Below are 21807 nucleotides of genomic sequence, written 5' to 3'. Positions count from 1 at the left end.
ATTCAACAAAAAACTTGCCCTAACCACCTCAAACATACAAACACCCACACATGCACACACATACACAGACACACAAACACACAGAGACACACACACACACACACACACACACACACACACACACACACACACACACACACACACACACACACACACACACACACAACTTATCTAAATAGTACTGTTGACTGCTATGTATATCTTGCTACTGGCCCTGCAAATTTATTACTTAAGGAATAACATTTGTTTACTTGCACAAACTCACTTCTTTGGTGTCAGGTTTATGACATTCAATTTTTTGCCAATTGTGGGACTGATTGGCTGATTTATTTAGCCACATGATCATGCTCTTCTTTCTACATTAGACAGACTTCTAGGCCATTATGTATACGTATGTCAGAACATTTTATTGACATTCAGAACAAACGGATATCCAGTGCCTTATACAAACAGATAATGACCCACACTACAACCAGGTTTAATTTCATGATTATTGACAAACTTCAGGGGAACAGGTCAAACAAGTTAGGGTGGCATGCCCTATTCAATAAAACAGAAAAATGTTGGATAATTAGGCTGGGTGGATTGTTTTCTCTGGGTCTCAATGATCATTTGTAATTAATGGTTGGGTTCTTAGCCTTATGGTGATGTTGCTTTAAATGCTTAATTGATTAGGGTATATATTATACCACTAAAGACTGTGTGTTCATCACTGAAGAAGGCAGGTTTGCCGAAACTGGTCTGATTGTGTGTGTATTTTTAGTGTTGCCACAATAAATATATGGTTTTCTTACTCCTTCAGTGCTGGCCTCCTTTTTTGAAGTGGATGTTTATGCTTTCTGGCCCTGTGCACCTGCCATACTTGCAAGGGCTGCTTTGGATTGCCCTCCTGTACCCCAGCTCACCTTGTACATGTGATGTGGTCTGTCTCCTGCCTTTTTCACATTTCTTTGTGATGTTGGATTGCATACATGTCTAATACACAGAGTGGACAGCTAATGCCAAGTCCCAAACTTCCTTTAATGTAACTGTACTGCAGAAGAAGTGTTTTTATTCATTGTTCATAATCAGTTATTGATTGCTTATGCAATTGTTAACATTGTATTTCTGTTAGTATTCTTAGTAATGCTGTCAAAGTAGGTATCTAAGTATTGCTTATTGGTGTACTTGTGAATATGGTGTAACCATTCACCTGCTTACTAGTTTATTTTCAGTGGTCAACTAAAATGTTTGATGCACCATATGCCAAAATCAATAGCCGTAAGTATATTGCAAACATCATTTATAAGCTATTTCTGACATTACTATACACCTGGAACACAGAAGCATAGCTGGCTCCACCAGTGGCCTGTGCCAGTACCATAAACCAGAGCCACACTCCCTCAGGTTTTCAAGTAAAAAAAAGCACTTCACTGTATTAAGCTGATCTTTACATTTTAAAGATTGGCTTATTACACAGTTAGATCTACATACACACACACCCAGCTCTTCCATTTAAGAGCAAAAAAAATGTAATTCCTTCTACTGGCAAACCAACCAGGTAGCCAGTTACATGACACACCCCCTTCCTGCCCCAACCATTCAGGTCCCATTTCTGTGCCCTGACCCTGATCCTCCTTCCACTCTGCATATATATATATATATATATATATATATATATATATATATATATATATCAGTTTAAAAAATGCTTTTGAACTGTAATACACTGCTTGCTACAAATCTAGCAAAGAGTTGCTACAGTTTATTCCCTGCCAGCATGGAGTACTATAGTTCTAATGTATTAGTTTAAAAAAAAATAAGTCTTTTAAACTGTAACTAACAGTTGCTACATTTATACCCTGCCTGCACAGAGTGCTATGGTGCCCAACACTTTTTCTATTAAAATGTAGCAAACTGCTTGCTACAAATATAGCAAACAGTTGCTACTGTATAGACCATACATGGAGTGCTGTAGTACTCAGATTTCACTGCAAACGCAAAACCAGCTTTTAAAAGCCTGTATTGCACAAAAGAGATTGAGATCATGATGAAGGATGGTCAATGGCACCTCATAACCCTTTGTGTCCAGGGCAATTGCCACTCTCACTCTACCCTAGTTACATTTCTGCTGGGACATGTCCCACCTTAGGGGCATATAAAAATTTGCATATGACAATAATCAATTAGGTAGTCAGTGTGTGTGCTATCCTTTACCTCTTAGCCAAAGCCATGACATATTGTACACACCTACATCTGCCAGCAACATCTGCAGCTGGTGGTTCTCCCTCAGATGTTCTGCTGGAGCTGTTGGCCCTGCCTGTGGTCCTGGGAACTGTGGCCCTGCATCTAGCTGTCTTTGTCACAGCTGTTTCCTGAGAATTATATTGTGCAACATGGAATAGACTGTGAATATTTCAGCAGAGTTTGCTGGGTCATTCTGCAGGGCACCTTCTGATGTGTCTAGATACTAGAACCTTGATTTCAGCAAGACAAATAAACATTCTATGATATTCCAAGTTTCAGTGTTGGTATTATTGCATCCTTGATTAATGGGGTTGAGTGGGTTTCTCATGGGTGTCATGAGCCAAGGCTTCAGTGCATAACCTGCATCCCCCACTAGATACCCTTGTGGAAAGTCACTTTTAGCAAACCTTGTGTACAACTCACAGGTGTGCTATAGGTGTGAGTTGTGACAATTGCCTGAATTATATGCACAGACATTGCAGATGATCCCTTTGGCATTACAGACATCTTAACAATTTATAGAGTGGTATCCTTTCCTGTTAATGTACCTCCTTCCTGGTTCACTGGGTGGGGCTTTTATTTCTATGTGGGTGCAATCTATGGCCCTGAAAACTTCAGGAAAATGTGCTTTTACATAAAATTCCTACATGGTTCTTGCTCTGTCCTCTAGGGTGCCTGGGAAACAGACTTGGTCCCTTGAAAGCTGTAACTTTGTATTTAGAAACTGATGTAATATTCTAGAAGCTGAGGCTTGTGACACCTCTAATATATCATCTGCGGGTCTCTGGAAAGTACTTGTAGCTAGTATAGATAAAGCTATGCAAACCCTTGTTTCAGCTGGGATGGGTTCTCCACAATTCAGTTTCCCTGAAGCATCAGATGAGGGCAGTAGGCGTTGCATATTTTTTCTAGTGTTTCCCTACTGAGCCGCATCGCTCTGCATTTTTTGTGTCATGCAGTCCATGGTAAGTCAAATGGGGTCTAAACACTCTTCTTATTCTTTTTGGCTGAGGTCTGGCAGCAGCATCATAAATTAAAGCCTGTTGCACATACAGGTTAATGATGGCAGCAGCAACCACTAACATTTCTTTCTAAGTGTAATTGTGGCTGTAATCCAACTTGCTTTATAGGCTCATAAATAGCTTCATCATGTTGGATGGGCTAAATACCATGTCATTTGGCTACTTATGCTTTCATTAGCATATTCTGCCATTTACCCTTATTTTAAGGGTGTAGAGTAATTTAATGAATATGAAATATCATCTGCTGTGTACATTATATCTGCCCTTAGTTTAACAATTTATGAATTTGGCCTGCAGGCTTGCCATTCTTGCCCACTGGCTCCTATTCCTTCACTCATCTGATCCAGTCATTCCTCTCTTGGTGGAGAGAACCAGGCCTCTCCAGCTGGGGAGAGAGCCTTTTGGCCAATTTATTCCCTGGCTGAAGGGCACAATCAGTGCACTCATTCCCTTGGAGAGGCAAGAATCAGGCAATAGTTTGCAGCAAGTTTGTCAGACTATTATCTACTGCATTTTATGGTAGTGGTCTGTCAGACTCAGTGGACTACTCAGCAGTGTAAAAATTCAGACATACCTAACAGTGGCTTGAGTTAGCTAGTTCCTCTATTTCCCAAAGGATTTTATCATGTCTGCCCTGGATATTGTATGGGGCTGTGCTCCCACCATCCCCTAAGTAATACAATCATCACCTGGGGTCACACAATTTGTGAAGAAGGGGTTAGGTGAGGTGTACTATTTCCAATGGCTTACTAGCCTTTCTTTCCTTCCCCTAGGAACCCCTCCCTCTGCAGCAGCTCACTAGGGTTCCACTAGTGCCACTGACTGTAAGGAGCACGTGGGCCTTGGCCACTTGACAGAATGTGCTCTGCGGGCTCAAACTCCACAGGTGCTACACATAGTGCTCCCTCCTGTTGCTACAGAAGCAACAATCCACAGTCACCATCCCCATGATGGGTGAGCCAACAAAGACCACTCACTCCCATCCCCCACTCGCACATTAACTGTGCCACTATGTGAATATACATTTTAATTAGTATCCACTAAAAACATTTCAAACAAGACACATAAAATATCTTCTCTGGTATGTAAAGTTATCTCGTTACAGAACCAACACAGTTTAAACCTGTTTGAGTTTGTCTGGCAACTTACCATTTATTCCATAGTATTTATTTTCTGTCTAGCTGTGTTTGCTGAATATAAGGTGATTTATAATAAATGTTTTTTTCCACTTGTTCCATGTCTTACACCTCCTGTGTCTGAAGTCGTTCCTTAGACTTAAGCTTACAGGTAAATCTAATACTGGAACACTGTTCACCTGAAGTTGTTTTTCATTACTCTGAATAAGCTGGCATCCATCCTCAAAATAAATCTGTTATCTTGAACATATCACTAATTATATAAAATGAATCAATCATTTTGGCAACTCCTATTTTTAGGAAATGTAGAACAGGAAAAAAATCAAATTCCAGGACAATTCTGGTCATTTGCCTCTGTCATAACATCTGTACAAAGGGTTATTAAGATCAATAATATTAAACATAAGAGAAACCAGACAACAAATGCAGCTTTAGGAAGTAACCTGCCTTTAGTTTTGGAGTCTCTGGACTATGAAAATGTTATTTGCCTTAACCTGTCAAAAGTATCAGTCCAGTCGTACTAGTTGCACTATTTTATTTTAAATGCATGTTTTTGTGGTCTGTCAGTGGATATGGTGAGCTTCTTTAAATATTATTAACTAAACAAGCTTACTTGGTTGAGAATGTGAAACTGATCTTCAGTGACAGACCTGAGCATTCTACTAGATGCGCGACAGTAATCTCTGTCCTATATTATCATTTCCTAATGCAGACTTTGACTCTAAAGTTCCTCTTATGCAGAGGGAATGGGTGTGTGTTTACAATGTACCTGTGTGCTTGCAACTTGACTTGAGGCAGTGCAATTTCTAATCAGGAAAAAAATTATCTGCCTTTGAAACTATTTCATCTCTAAACTGGTGGAAGTGTAGTAAATGTAATAATAGAGATATATTATTAAAAAACAAAGTTTAAACTCTTTTTCTTATTCATTTGCTAACCAGGTAAGCTCACAAAGTACAAGGGTTTCTTTTCAGTGGTGAACAGAAAATGTTATCTGGTGAAGCTAGCTTCTCAGAGACATACAGTATGTAGGTGGATAATGACAGAATCAAACACAGACCTACAGGATGAAGTTCGTTGACAGCTTTATCACTTCTTTAACACTGCAAAATGTATGAACATTAACACAGAGGTTGCAGATCCTCCATTTTTACAGGACACTTTTGAGTGTGCTAGCTGTGTATTGTAATGACAACAAGCAAGCATGTGAAGTCACCATTGAGACTATATGCTGCCCATCACATATTTGCTTCACTTAGACTTCACTGAGTATGCTAGCAATATGCATTTATGAGTGGCATTTGTCATGTCTAATGAGTCACGCGTATGACATGAAAGTAGACCTAACTACTGCTGATGAATGAACTCATCAGTTCACTGGTAATCACCTACAAGATTACTTAGGTGCCATTTATAAACAGATGACCATCTTGAAATAGATATACTTAATTCAGCTGATTTCAAAGTTTAGAAAAAACTGCAAATTCAAGTGAATAAAGAAGGCAGAACAGAATAGTACTTGGCAAATGATCATAGGAACCGCGAGATGCATTGGCAAGTTCTTGCCAGCTTTTACAAGTGCTTAATACTGCTCATTTCCCAAATCAAGCAGAGCAGTACTTGATAATGCTGGTGTACATTTATGTCTACACATCCATTCATCATGACTTGCCTTAAAGGCAGACAAAGTGGCATTTGATTTGATTCTGTAGTGGTAACTTATTCCATAGGGTAAGATGATGTTAGGAACCTATCCCTCCAGCAATTTTTTTTGGCGTCAATTTAGAGGTCCTAGTTTGGGGTTTGTACAGTTGCAGGTTTTGCAAAGAAGTAAGAGATCAAATAGGGTTGGGTCATTCATGGATCAGGTCACCTAGAGCAACCAGTAGTAGGTTGCTATGTATAAGAAGAGTTATGTTTTTCTGTCAGGATAGTTGAGGGATTTAAGGCCTTTAATTTTCTTGGATTACAAATGCTAGGGCCTTTCCTATTGAGTGCTATGCTTGGATTTGTATACACCCAAGGGAGCATTGTTTTCAATGATGGCTCTGAAAAGGGAAGAGTGCAATATTAAGATGACTTCTTTTGATCTTAAAGATATTCGCTTGGAAATTAACTGGGTAATATACAAGGATTTTCTAAGACAGAAATTAGAGGAAAGAAAATTATTTCCACAACAAAAACTGGCAGAAGCTTCAAACACAAATTTGTGTTCATTAATATCACAGATTTGTGAAAAACATTATATAGACCAAGAAACCTTGGGCTGTTTGGAAAAAGAAGCGACTGAGGAAGTATAAAAATATGAAGAACAAAATCTAATGACTTTTAAAAGGTATAAAAAAGAAATATGAACATTGGAAAGAGCTAGAGATTTGATTTGCTGTAACATTTATGCAAAGGAGAAAGTCAAATTAATTAACACAAAAAAGGCAATCCCAGAGATATTAAAAGATAAATACTGGCAAAAGCATCCAGATATAGAAAATTCCACAATAAAAAAAAAAAGATCATAAAGAGGAAATAGAGAACAGAAGATTAGTAAAGTAGAAATTAAAAAACAGGATGTTGAAGTTATGGAACACTTTTGAAGTAAAGGATTTTAGTGTAGAAAGTCTAACACATGTTATATCACAGCATGATGGAACAACTAGTCCCCAAAGTAAGGAGAAACAAGAGGAGCACCAGACATCTGAAGAAGAAATACAGACATGGAAAAGGAAAAGAGATTTAATATGGTACAATATGTATGCAAAGGAGAAAGCAAAACTAATCAATGCAAAAAGAGCAGCATCAAAGATATTTGAAGAGAAATAGAGGCAAAGACATCTGGATATAAACAAATTTACAATACAAAAACAAGAAACAGAAAAAGTAGATAGTAAGATTAGTAATGGAGAAGTTAAAGAAATAGAAACTGAGGTTATGGATTACCTGTGAAGTGAAGGATTTAGTGCAGAAAATCTAACTCAGACAGCATCACAGCAGGATGGAGCAATAGATCCCCAAATTAAGAGAAACCAGTGGAGCAGGAAACAGCTGATCAGTTGCCATATGAAGATACTTTGGATCCTGCCACAGGAAACTAGTACAAACTTTCAGGCGGAGTTGTACAGCAAAAGAAAGAACAGGAATCTGTGGCAACTCTGATGCAGTCAGTGTTGTGGAGTCATAGTTCAGTGAGTTCCCATATGAAAAAGCAATGGATGACAGGATGAAACTGAAGAGAACGTGGCACAGGAAGATGCTCTGGACTTTTCTATAGAATGCCCAAAGGATCTGGAAAACAAAGAATGTGCCTTCAGTTTAGAAGAAAATGATCTTGGAGAAGAGTTGCTTGATTTAATAGAGATGGACAGACATATTAAGATCAATGAAAGAAATAGACTATTGAAAGTCAACAAAACCCGAAAAGTTAGAAGTGTGATAAAACAAAAGAACACAGTAATTAGGACTGTTGAAAGAGATTCATGCACTATAACAGAAGCAAATAGGATATATTACTGTGCAGCTAAATTAATAACAGATACATTCTTACCACAAAAACACAGGGCAGTAAGGGAAAGGAAGGGGAGAAATAGAATGCCGTCACAGAAGTATCAAATAGAGAAAACTATAAAGCAATTAAGACACAAAGTGTCACTGTTAAAACTGTATAGAAGAGGGAACAGATCAACAAAAATACTTAGAAAGATAGACATGATAACAGCAATGCACTGTATAAGAACAAATTGGGATCTATTGTGCACTATCGCAAATAATAAACTAAAAATATCAGCACAGGCAGGAAAAACTTTGAAGATATACAGATAAATACAAGGAAGAATACTAAATAAGCCATGTATAGATCACCCAAAAAAGTTTTATAGAGAATTGGGAAACAAGGCAAAAGGAATTGAAACACCACCAAAAACAGAAGAAATAGATACATTTTGCAGAAATATATATGAAGATCCTGTGGAACATAACAAATATGCTAAAAGGATAGAAGTAAAAGAAAGAATCAGAAGTTCAAAGGATATGAAACGGGATGGGATAGCCAGAGAGAATGAAACAAAGTAAAGAAAAGCTCCTAATTGGAAAACCCCAGGTCCAGATACAGTACCTAACTTCTGGCTAAAAGTATTAACATCTTTGCATGAAGATTTAGCCATAAGTAAAAAGTATTTATATGTGCACCCCAAACAGACACTAGCCTGGTTAACAACAGGAAAAACAATTCTCCTACTTAGAGCAAACCTGCAAAGTATCCTAAAAACTATAGACCAATAACTTGCCTTCCAACGACTTATAAACTATACATTGGAATTGAAGCTGACAGAGTTTATAGTCATTCAGAAGAAAACTCAATCATGGCAATAGATCAAAAATGGTAATAAAAGGAAGTGATATGAAACAAAGGATTATCTGTTGTTAAATAAAGTCAAAATGGAGAACTGCAAAAAGGGGAATAATCTAAGTATGGTGTGGATACACTACAAAACAACATCTGATAGCATCCCACATTCATGAATAAGAGTGCTTAAAAGTGTATAAGAATCACCCTACACTGATCGATTACATTACAGCGACCATGAAACAGTGGCACCGCTTTGCAGTTAAGCCATGATAAAGGACAAATTATTATTCCAGGGAAAAAATTCAAAGGGGGATATTCCAGGGTGGCTCACTGCCACTACCTCTCTTTTGTCTTGTCCTTAACCCATTAAGCTGTCTGTTTAACAGATTAGGTCATGGCTACAGTTTGGTTCACAAAGAACAACAAAGTGTAAAATTATTTTATTTATTTATTTATTTTATTTTACATTTGTTAACTGGGTGGAGTCCAGCTGGGCAAGTAGCCCATTTTCAGTGGAGACCCGGGGAGATAAGCTCCATAACAATAGTACAAAAAGATTACAAAAATTATTAAAAAGATTCACAAACAATATACAAAAAGTTTGATAGTTGCCAGCAATCACAATTTACAAAAAGGTGAATGTAAAACAGAAAACATTACATTTCTTAAGCCTTATTACAGACAGTGATATGAAACTCATTAGATATATAACTAAAAAACATTGTGGTATTTAGATAGCAGAATAAAAAACATTTGATCAAAGGCATGTGAAACTAGCCAGGAGTATTTCAGGAGCATAGCCATTTGTTGAGTAAGATATTCCTTTAGGAGTTTTTTGAAGCTATGACGATCTGTGTTTTCTAAGATATTCTGGGGTAATAGGTTCCACTGTTTGGCTACTTTGAAGGAGAAGAGAGAGTCACTGAAGTAATTATTGGACTTTGTAACCTTGAGTATAAGTTTATCGGATGATCTAAGGGTCCTGGGGTTGGTATTTAGTTGCACTAGGGTGGAGAGAGGAAGGCAGTTTTGGTGTGGGAAATTCAAGCCAGTGTAATTTGTGAAGAGCAAGGCAATGATTGTCCTGCTGGGTATATTAGCAGCAAATTTTGCTATTTTGTTATAGCAGGAATCAAGTAGATGTAAATCAGACTTGTGCAGGTTAGTGAAAAGTTGAGAACAGTAGAGAAGAATAGATAGGAGGTGGGATCTGGCTGTGGCTAGTCTGGCATTTTGAGTAAGGTAAGCTTTGGCCCTATACAGAGAACCAAGTTTGATGGGAACTTAATTTACTATAAGTGATATGTGTTTATTGAATGTTAGGTTGTTGTCTGTTGTGATGCCAAGTAGTTTTGTTTGGTTAACTGGTTCTATTATAGAGTCATTAGTTGAGTAGATGGTTTTGCTTTGGATTCCCTGTTGGAGAAGATCATTAATTTTGTTTTGTATGGGTTTAGGATGAGTTGAAGTTCATTTAGATAATTTTCAATATCTAGAAATGACTTTTGCAGTTTATCTTGGAGTTCTTGGGGTATGGGAGCAGACTAAATAAGAGCAGCATTGCCAGCATATTGAAAAATAGAAGCAAATTTAATGGCAGTGTTTAGACTATTTGTGAATATAATAAAAAGGAGTTGGCAAAGGATGGAACCCTGAGGAACCCCAACAAGACACTGGGAAGATTGTGGAGAGCTTATTATCCCATTTAGTTGCCTGCTATCGATTAGTAAGATAGCTAAAGATCTAGTTGAGAGCTGTAGAGTTGAGTTTGAAGGAGGCTAGAGTGGTGAGTAGTAGTTGGTGAGATACTGTATCAAAAGCTTTGGACATATCAAGGAATTTTTTTTAGATGATATAAAATTGTATAGATCATCAGATGAGGAACTGAAAGCACAACTGCAAGTGGTAAAAACAGTTGCAGATGATATAAGAATGTCATTTGGTCTTGATAAATCAGCAAAAGCAACCTTTAAAGCAGGGGAGCTGCGGCACCAAGAAAACATCAGTTTGGGACAAGAATGTGATATAAAATAACTTGAGCAAGAGGGACTGTATAAATACTTGGGAATTGATGAAGGATCAGCAATAAAACATGAACAAAAGTGAATAAAACATAGTAAGGAATATTTTAGAAGACTTAATACTGAAAACAGCGTTGACATTTAGGAACAAAGTTCAAGCTATAAACCAATTTGGTCTTCCTATCCTAACTTACAGTTTTGGAGTGACTGACTGGCCCCAAAAGGTGTTGGATAGGTTGGACAGGAAAACAAAGATGCCTCATGTTCATCAAATGACTTATAAAAATCTGTATACCAAGATTATATATTCCATGTTATGAGGAAGGTATGGGCCTCCTTGAAATTGATTACATGTATAGATCTGCAATTGTGGGACTGCATACATTATCTGCTAACCTCACAAAATCCAAATGTGGTGAAAATTTTGAAACTTGAGGACGATAAGTCTAAGATGACTTCCCAGCTTAGATTAACAGAAGCATATTAGTATCATGCAGGAATGGAAATCAAACCAGAACTAGATAAAAATCAGGCAGCAAATGAATGTACCAAAAAACAAAATAATATAAGGTGATGGATCAGATGAGAAGGCAAGAAATGTGGAAAATGCATAACTATAGTTGCAACTATAGAAAACTTTTGGAACAACCTCATGTTGATCAGGATCAAATGCAGGAATGGTTAAGGAGAAGTGACTTTAAACCAAAAGACAAAAGATTAATATTGGCGACCAAAGATAGTGGACTACTTATATGCTGGTTTACAAAGTCCATTGAACATGTGGAAGAAACACACAAATGTAGGTTCTGTGAAACAGAATTGGAAACAGTTGCATACATTGTTGCTGGTTGTGACATACTAATGGCAGAAGGACTGTATACTGAAAGGCATAATAATGTGGCAAGACTGTTGCAGTGGGGATTGTGCAAACATTATAATACTGAAGTAGCTGAAAAACACTGGAAACATGAGCTACAAAGAATCATAGAAAATGATGAAGATTATATAACATGGGATGACCCATTACCAACAGTTCAAAACATAGATGTGAGAAAACAGATTTAGTGGTCCATAAAAATAAGACGAAAGTAGCATTGATCACTGAAATTGCTACAACCAGTGACTACAGTGCCTTACCTACAGAGAGACACAAGGTCATAAAATACTTGGATTTGCAGGCAGAAATGAGGGCAGTGTGGAAGAAGGATACCTAGACAGTTCCAATAGTAGCAGGAGCAATGGGTCTCATAAAAAGCAATTTACAATCATACTGAGATATATTGCTGAACCATGTAACTCTGTATGAATTGCAGAAGGAGTTATTACTGGGCACATTGTGGGTGCTGCAAAGAGCACTTCTGGCTAACATCAGAGATTAAAACAATACTCATTTCATGGACTTTAATCATACTTTGACTTAGGAATGGGGTCCATTCCTGTTATGGTATTAGAAACCCAAAAGACTTGGAGAGATTAAAAAAGGATTTCCTAACTGTAGTGAAAACATAATGGAATGACAGAGAGTTGTCCACATAAGTACCAAGAACTCTTAATACCATATCTGTGTGACAAGGAATACCACTTATAAGAAGGAGCAGCTTTTTTGATGAGCTCAGCTGTGCTATACTTTTTTGCATTTAGCTAGAAACCATTTTCAGTACACCTGGTATGTGCATATTCCAGCACTTGTTATAGCAGTTATCATTGGCATGAGTGGATAGCAGTGCCCAGCTAACAGTTATCAGCAAATTTGCTCAGTCATACTTCTAGGATATTAGTTTCAATTTCGGCAAAGCAAATGTCAAGCAGGAGAGGGCACAGCACTGATCCCTCTGGTATCCTACTTTACTTTCATACAGGATACCTGTACCTTTCTCAACTTTGGATCTGTTGTATAGCCACCCCACTTTACTTTCATACAGGATACCTGTAGCTTTCTCAACTTTGAAACTGTTGTATAGCCAATCTGCAATTCAAAAAATAACTTAGGGGTTTACATTCATTTTGTTTAATTTTTGAATAATACCATCATGGAAGATAGCATCAAAAGCCTTAGACAGGTCAAGATAAGCAGCAGGCATAGATTGACCACTGTCCATAGCCTCCATAACCTTTTCTATGGAATTTACTTGGTTCAGCAGAAAGGACCTGCTTTTCCCCTAACCAAACTTTGTGGGGTCTAAATCAGTTAAGTTACCAATATAAATGAGTTCTGTTAGGATATGGGTTGGTAAATACCAGTCAAGGATATTAGAGTATATAGTGAGGAAAAATAGCAAACCTATCCCTCGAAGGTTGATCCCAGAGCAGGAACAAAAGTAGTGTAGCAACAAACTGGAGATCGACCACCACGTAAAAACGAAATCTTTATTGAAGTGAAGGAATGAGCGTTTTCGCATGCATCCAAAGGCACGCTTCTTCAGATTGAATACAAAATCATACTGTCTCTCTATATATATATATATATATATATATATATATATATATATATATATATATACACAACTGCAGTTAATTACTTCTAATCAATCAATTTAAAACCTTAATTAATTGATTAATTGACAAAAATATATTCTCAGTGCATTTCTAAAGTATCTCAAGCATTGAGCTTACGAAATAGCAAGCAACTAACAGACAGAAAAACTAAATGCAAAATATTACAAAGTATTCTAGCTATCCAGCTAGCTAGACTAGCACTTATAAAAAGCTACTAAAATTGTCAAAGCATATATATCCAATATTGTCTAAAAAACATTATCTAAAAAATATATGAACTGACATCCAAAAGTTTTTAAAAAACATGCATGGTTTGGCAAAGTGATATATATGTATGTGCTATGTGTATTGCCTAACTATTTGATTTTTATAAAAATATATATGTATATATGTATGTATGTATATAATGATATATGATGATATATTATGATATAAATATGAAATTACATGTAAAGGAAATAATGAACATTATCGGTATTTAAAAAGACCAATACAGACTGACCTAAAAATTAAATTAAACTAATAAATGTAGTGAATACGCTAGAAAATACATATAAATATAGTATAGCCCATGAATTGTGTACATAAAAACATTTCTTAGTCTAGGCTATAATGAGATGCATGGAGCAGCCCCTCATGGAACTATAATTCATTCTTGATCATCTAGATATTATATAGAGATGAAGGTACGCACAAATTCATTGAGGCATACAGATGTGCATGTATAAATAAATAAAGTGAATAAATAAATAGATAAATAAATAAATAAATAACTGATTTAGTATGATGTATACAATATATTGTGTCAAGTTGATTAAGATTTTTAAAAATTTTTTAGAATATTTGCTTATATTGTGATTAAACAATATCAACATTATAAAAAGGCAAAGACCTAAGAACAATAAAAGAAGAAACATACTCTGTGCAGGTGAAGTGTATATGGGCACCTCTGAGATATAAATAATTGTTAATATTTCCTTTTCTTTAAAAATGATCTAATACTAACATAAGTATTCAAACCTGGATAGTTGTGTGCCCTAAACCTGAAAATCCAATCTAATTCCAAGTTTTCTAAATCATTAAAGTTGTCACCTTTCCTCGTATTTAGTAGTCTTTTCTGTAACACCCTAAAAACAAACTTATGTTCTGGAAATTCTATAATGTGCTTAGACAGAGCATTCTTAAGATCTGCCTTCCTAATTGCATATAAATGCTCCTGTATTCTATCTCTGAGTCTTCTTGTCGTCATGCCTATGTAAAAAGCAGGACATGACTCACAGGTGGCCAGATAGATGCCATTGCTGTCTTCACAATTAGCTGAACATCTGAATTCAAATTTAAATAATAATTCAGGATGTAAAAAACTTTTATTTTTAGATATCCATTGACAGGAATTGCATTTTCCACATGGATGGGTGCCCATAATACCAAACTTTGTGGGGTCTAAATCAGTTAAGTTACCAATATAAATGAGTTCTGTTATGATATGGGTTGGTAAATACCAGTCAAGGATATTAGAGTATATAGTAGATAGTTTTACAGTTTGATTTAGTGCATTAGTATTAAATTCTATAGGTGTAAGTGTGTCAATCAAGACTTGGGTAGTTGAAGTCCCCCATCAAGAAGGAACCTTACCACCAATCTATTTTTCATTCAAGTTTCGTCCAGAGTGATCTTGAAATTCCATTAGCATAACAAAGTCAAAACAAAAATATTTTCATTTATTTGTTAAATAGTTTAGAGAACTGATCATTTTAGACATTTTTCAGATTCGGCCTGGTAGCACTGTCTGGCTAAGTGACTTACTCAGACTCACAAAGTAGGTAAATGGAAGTAAGGGATAAAATTCTGGGCTGTAGGAGTAGCAAAACGTATTCTAAATCCTCCATAATAACTGCCATTTGATTTTAAAGTACAGAAAATAAATTTAAAAGGTGTAATAAATTATTTTTAATTAACATCTCTCTCAATTGTACACAGGCTTTAGCTGTACCCATTGGGCTCTGTGCTCACCCAGCCCTGGTCGATAATACAGCATATACATTTAATAATAGATGATACCAGCGCCAAAGATTAACTGAAATGAAACATGAAATTAAAAATAAAACAAAAATGGAGAGCTCATGGGACATGTGATACTAAGAATACTATGTATATGGTAAAGTACCACAAAATGTGATGTTTTCTTTATAGGAAAGACAAATCGGAAGCTCAAGGAATGAATGTGTGTTCATTTATCAGAAATAAAGAGATGTGTAGAGGCTAATGCCTTATTTAAGCATATAAAAATACAGATAATACAGATACTACACATTTTTTTCAAATTCATGATAGTGCAAGTAGTATGCAAACACATTAAGGAAGGGAATATTAAAAATCTAACGGAAAAGGAAGAGAGTAAATGGATCATTAGATTTAGAGCAGAACAATACCCAGGTTTTAATTAAACTTTTAGCATTAAGCCTGTTTTAAAAGAACTTTTCTTCTTCTCTTTCAGCTGTTCCCATTAGGGGTCGCCACAGTGGATCATCTGTTTCCATTTCTTCCTGTCCTCTGCATCTTGCTCTGTCACGCCAACCGCCTGCATGTCCTCTCTCACCACATGCATAAACGTTATCTTAGGCCTTCCTCTTTTCCTCTTACCTGGCAGCTCCATCTTTAGCATCCTTTTCCCAATATACCCAGTTTCCCTCCTCAGCACACGTCCAAACCAACGCAATATTGCCTCTCTGACTTTGTCTCCAAACCGTCCAACCTGAGCTGATCCTCTAATATACTGATAAATAATCTTGTACATCCTTGTCACACCCGGTGCAAATCTTAACATCTTTAACTCTGCCACATCCAGCTCTGACTCCTGCCTTTTTGTCAATGCCACTGTCTCCAACTCATATAACATAGCTGGTCTCACTACCTTCTTGTAGACCTACCCTTTCACTCTTACTGGTAATCGTCTGTCACAAATCACTCCTGACACTCTTCTCCAACCATTCCACCCTGTCTGTACTCCCTTCTTCACCTCTCTTGTACACTCACCATTACTCTGAACTGTTGATCCCAAGTACTTAAACTCATCCACCTTCGCCAACTCTACTCCCTGCATCCTCACCATTCCTCTATCCTCCCTCTCATTCACACACATATATTCTGCCTTAGTCCTGCTGATCTTCATTCCTCTTCTCTCTAGAGTATATCTCCACCTCTCCAGGGTCTCCTCCACCTGTTCCCTACTCTCACTACAAATCACAATGTTATCTGCAAACATCATAGTCCACGGAGACTCCTGTCTGATCTCGTCTGTCAACCTGCCCATCACCATTGCAAATCAGAAAGGGCTCAGATCCTTGATGTAATCCCATCTCCACCTTAAATGCATCTGTCACTCCCACTGCAGACTTCACCACTGTCACACTACCCTTGTACATATCCCATACCACTCTTACATATTTCTCTGCCACTCCTGACTTCCTCATACAATACCACAACTCCTCTCTAGGCACTCTATCATATGCTTTCTCCAAGTCCACAAAGACATGATGGAACTCCTTCTGACCTTCTCTATATTTCTCCATCAACACTCTCAGAGCAAACATCACATCTGTAGTGCTCCTTCCTGGCATGAAACCATACTGCTGACCACTAATCATCACCTCCCTTCTTAACCTAGCTTCTAGCACTCTTCCCATAACTTCAAGCTGTGACTGATCAGTTTTATCCCTCTGTAGTTACTACAGCTTTGCACATCACCCTTATTTTTAAAAATAGGTACCAAAACACTTTTTCTCCATTCCTCAGGCATCCTCTGACTTTCCAAGATGTCATTAAACAATCTGGTTAAAAACTCCACTGCCATTTCTCCTAAGCACCTCCATGGTTCCACTGGTATGTCATCTGGACCAACAACCTTTCCATTATCCATCCTCTTCATAGCTGTCCATACTTCCTCCTTGCTAATCTGTTTCACTTCCTGATTCACTATCCCCACATCATCCAACCTTCTCTCTCTCTCTCATTCTCTTCATTCATCAGCCTTTCAAAGTACTCTTTCCATCTGCTCAACACACTCTCCGCGCTTGTGCGTACGTTTCCCTCACTATCCTTTATCACCCTTACCTGCTGCACATCTTTCTCAGCTTGGTCCCTTAAAAGAACTACATAATCAAATTAAGTAGATGGCTTTTTAAATGTTAAATGAATAAATTGTTAAATAAGTCACACAATTTCATTAGTATATAAGGATGGAAGTTTTAGTTAAAGCTATTTGCCTGATGAAGCATTTTTATGAGAAAGTATTTTTACTTGCAAATTATTGCATTAAAATTAGACATCTCATGGACTACTTGTGGCTCCAGACAGCTTTGTTATATGCATTTTGTTTTTGGTGAGTCCAGCTTTATTGTGTAGCATTATCAGTTTTATTCATTATTAGCAAGCAGTTTATAGCCAATACAAAGTAATTAACAAAGAGATATGAAGTAAACTAGGTTTTATTTCATTTCCTGTGGCTAAATAACTGGCATATGCAGTATAGTCTACTGGTCAATAAAAATGGGATAGTGGCCAACTTAGTAAGTGGTCCTTAAAGTGCACATATTATTTCACAGAGACTTTCAATCACAGAGCAGGCACAAATTCGACTGATTAAAGTTAATAGATAGCAAGGTTCTTCATGATAAATGTCCTTACATTATATAATGACAAAAATCTCAGTAAACTTGTAGGAGTAGGGCCTTGTGACAGAGCTCCTGCAGCATCATGGTCAGGTGTAATGACTGCAGGCTATTATACAATGACAAAGTTCTCAGTAAACTGTAGGAGTTGGGCCTTCTGGCAGAGCTCCTACAGTACTGAGTTCAGATTTAGTGACTGCAGGCTATTATACAATATCAAAATGTTCAGTAAACTTGTAGGAGTAGGTCCTTGTTGCAGAGCTCTTGAAGTATCTAGGTTGGATGTAGTGATCACAGACTATTATACTATGACAAAATTCTCGGTAAACTTGTAGGAGTAGGGCCTTGTGGCAGAGCTCCTGCAGTATCTAGGTCAGATGTAGTGACCGCAGGCTCTGCACTATGACGGAAGATACTGAGTGAATGTGCTCTTTATATTACTGGATACTAATGAAACAGCACAATTCATTCTGTGGCATTTTCAGCAAAAAACATTCTTGCATATACTGATCCATTCATTTCACTCTTTTATCATTTAATAAAGGATGAGTACTGTTCCATTTCTCCTCCAGATAAGCTGCTACTCCTCCTACTCTGGGATAAAATACTACACCTGATAAATTTGGCAGGCAAGTGTTCTTCTCTGGTCACTCACAGGTGGTCTGTAAAAATATACTGTTTAACTCTCTCCACTCATTTACTAACTGAAACACTTCAGCATTCCTGAAGCCGATACAGCTTAAACCCCACCTGATAATAACCAGGGTCCTACATCCCAAAGTAATATTGGATATCTAGAAGGACAGATAAGGGGTAGCACAGTTTGAATTTCTTCTTCAGTTTTATTAGTTTATTAATTAAGCACTGTCCAAACAAAAGTATGAGAAAAGCTTATGAAAAACAATAATAAAGTTACTAACACAAATGAAACACAGCCTTGGTTTGAGGCATAAAGGAACAAAGGTCTTACTACAATTCAGTGTCTCGTGTGCTGGAAGAATTAGTTAGGTGACTCGGCCATTTTAAGCCTAGACAATTATCCCTCACCCCCTGTGAGAATTAATCCCTGCACCTTGCGTCTGTAAGGTAAACAACTTAACCATTTTGCTAGCCTCCCACTTTCATTAGCATTTGTTGGGAGCACTCGTATGCATGGGGAAGGCATATTAGGTCCCTGCAATGACATGGGTGCTCAAGTCAGCAATCAGGGTGGGGGGGGGGGGTCATAGCTTAATAATAGAAATTCTCTGATTGTTTGCATGGTTAGAGACAAGTGAGGGCACAACCTCCATGGCCACCTGGATGATGATTCCTCTGGTCAAATCTTGCCTCTATTCCAATGATATCCTGAGTGATGGGTGAACAAATGGTTTCAAGACAATTAACAGGGAAAAATAAGATATGCACATAATAAGGTAAAAGCACATACAAATAAAAAAGGAAAAATAAGTTATAGAAACCAGATAAAAAATTAAAAACAAATTATATGAACTGGAGTCTAAGAATATCTATACCTAGATCAGTTATAGCCAAAGACATAGCTGACAGGTGTAAACTGATAGTCACCAAAATGTATTGAAATGTCTAATGATGAAGAATACCCAACAATAATATCAGTGTCATTCACAGAGACTGATCCTAAATTCAGAGCAGAGAAATGTGAAACAAACGGAGATGGCAGGAATTAAACCAATCAGCAAGCATCATACATACCTGACCTTGTATAAAAGCACCTCCACTGATAGTGTGAAGGGACAAGCCAAATCAATGAAACATCAGACTCTAATATGAATCAGGTAAACCAGAACAGGTTATCCAACTCCACTGACAAAAAACATTAGTGCCAGTGTCCAATCAGGCTGCAGAAAATCTCAAATTCCAAAGAGGAAAAAAGACTGCTGACAACAAAGTGAGATGTGAGCTGCAAGCCATTCGAATCAGTGATGAAATGAAGGACAATAGCCAGTCACTGCCGTACTGATGACTCACTGCACACACACAACTTCAAGCTAAAATCCATCACAACAAGTCAAAGTCAAATGGCATCACAGGAGACAACATAACCACAAGAAATGTACTGCATTTTCAAAAATACAGCCAGACTGCAAATAGAGCATCACACACCAGACAGGCAAAAGGCAAAACCTAAAGTAACAAAAAATAAGGAAGAAAAAACAAATTTAAATTGAAAAAGAAATAGAATAAAGAATATATACAGAGATGGAACCAAAGTAGTAAGCAGGCAATGTCAGCCACATGTCTTCATCATCACTTCTATGACAAACATGTGATGCAGACTTCAGTGTACCCCCTCATATCTCTGTTGTAGCCATTTCCCAAGGAATCTTGCTTCAGAAACACCCCTCTCAGACTCCTGCCTCATAGCCAAAGCTTATGGTAGGAAAGCCTAACTCCCCAGGATGCCCTTAGGATCTCTGACACATTCAGCCTGCCCCAAAGGAAGTTCAGAGGTTTTAAGAGAGGCTGACAGACCTGGCAACTGCCATAGGGCACTGTGGAAGGGTGCTACGGGATGAAGCAAGGAAGCAAAAAAATGCTCAAAAAAGAAAAAAAAAACACATGGCCTTCTTAATAAGTAATCAGAAATTCTTTCTTGACAATATTTTGTGAAGACATCTTTTTAAGTCTGTAGTTCTATCTGCAAATTTGCTATGCAGTGGAATCTTAGATTTAATGCTCATTTTTAAAAAAGAATGAAAGAAAGAAGAAAAGGAAATGCAACTCAAAGGTGTGTATTTAAAATGGTAATACTTCTGCATGGTCAGTCTTCATATTCCTCATCACTTTGACGGAAGCACCAGCTTTCACTCTGCTCAACACCAGTCTAAACATTTCCAGGCTCTAACTCCTCCTCCGTATACCATAATTCTCTGCAGCATGTACTCTGCCTTCACTCTCCAAATCTGGAGTAGGCTACTCAGAAGTGGAACATAAAATTTGTGTGTGTGTGTGTGCATGCATGCATGTGTGCACGTGCATGTGTCACAAACCCCTTCTGCAGTCTGGGGAAGGCTGGCAGACTCTTAAAGAAGATGAACTATGACCATGCAGATCTATTGTTATATGTTATAAGAATATAATACTCCGATCTGTCATAGTCTGTTTCATCTTCTTTCATACCTCTCAACCTGGAAATATCAAAAATCTGGACAAAGGCCCATGAAAAATAGGTACAAATCGGTACGCTGATTAACATAAACTGTGCATACATAATTATGTAACCCTACCCACTCTAGTGGAATTGTGGGATACCACATACCAGATATTTTGAAGCTTTTCTCTCTGAGCCTCTGCTGAAAATGAACTCCTAGTACCTACCCAGTTGGACTTTCCCCATTAATCAAATGTCAATAAATCTTCTTCTTCTTCTTTCGGCTTTTCCCAGTTAGGGGTCACCACAGCGGAACTCCGGTCCGCTAATGATTGGCAGTAGGTTTTTTACTGGTGCCGAGGTGCCAGCTCAATGCCCAACCTTCAAAGAATGTCAATAAATAAAACAAATAAATATTACTTGGTTGTGCAGTGAACTTGCATTACTGTGTTTAGCAAATGCTACTTAAGCATGAGCATAACACAGCATTAGCAATAGCATACTGCAAGACAATTGTTTTCTGATATGCTTTTTAAGGTTTTAACCTTCTTAAAGCACCCTATCACCCTTACATAGCAGTACCAACAAGTTTTTTGGGGGTTAAAGCAATGCTATCCCCAAAAATACCAAAGAAAGTAGCACAGCTGCATATTACGCAAACAGCATTGTAATCAGCCCATCACAATACATTACATAGAATTTGAACTCTCTGCCTAGTGGTTTTGATTTCTGGCATTCTGGCTAGGAAGTGGCACAAAATTCAGTTGCATTATGCCTAGCACACA

Source organism: Protopterus annectens, chromosome 1.part0 (assembly GCF_019279795.1).
Source record: "Protopterus annectens isolate FY-2018-M chromosome 1.part0, PAN1.0, whole genome shotgun sequence".
Classification (NCBI taxonomy): domain Eukaryota; kingdom Metazoa; phylum Chordata; order Ceratodontiformes; family Protopteridae; genus Protopterus; species Protopterus annectens.
The sequence above is the reverse complement of the archived record's forward strand: the minus strand, read 5'-3'. Positions refer to the sequence as shown.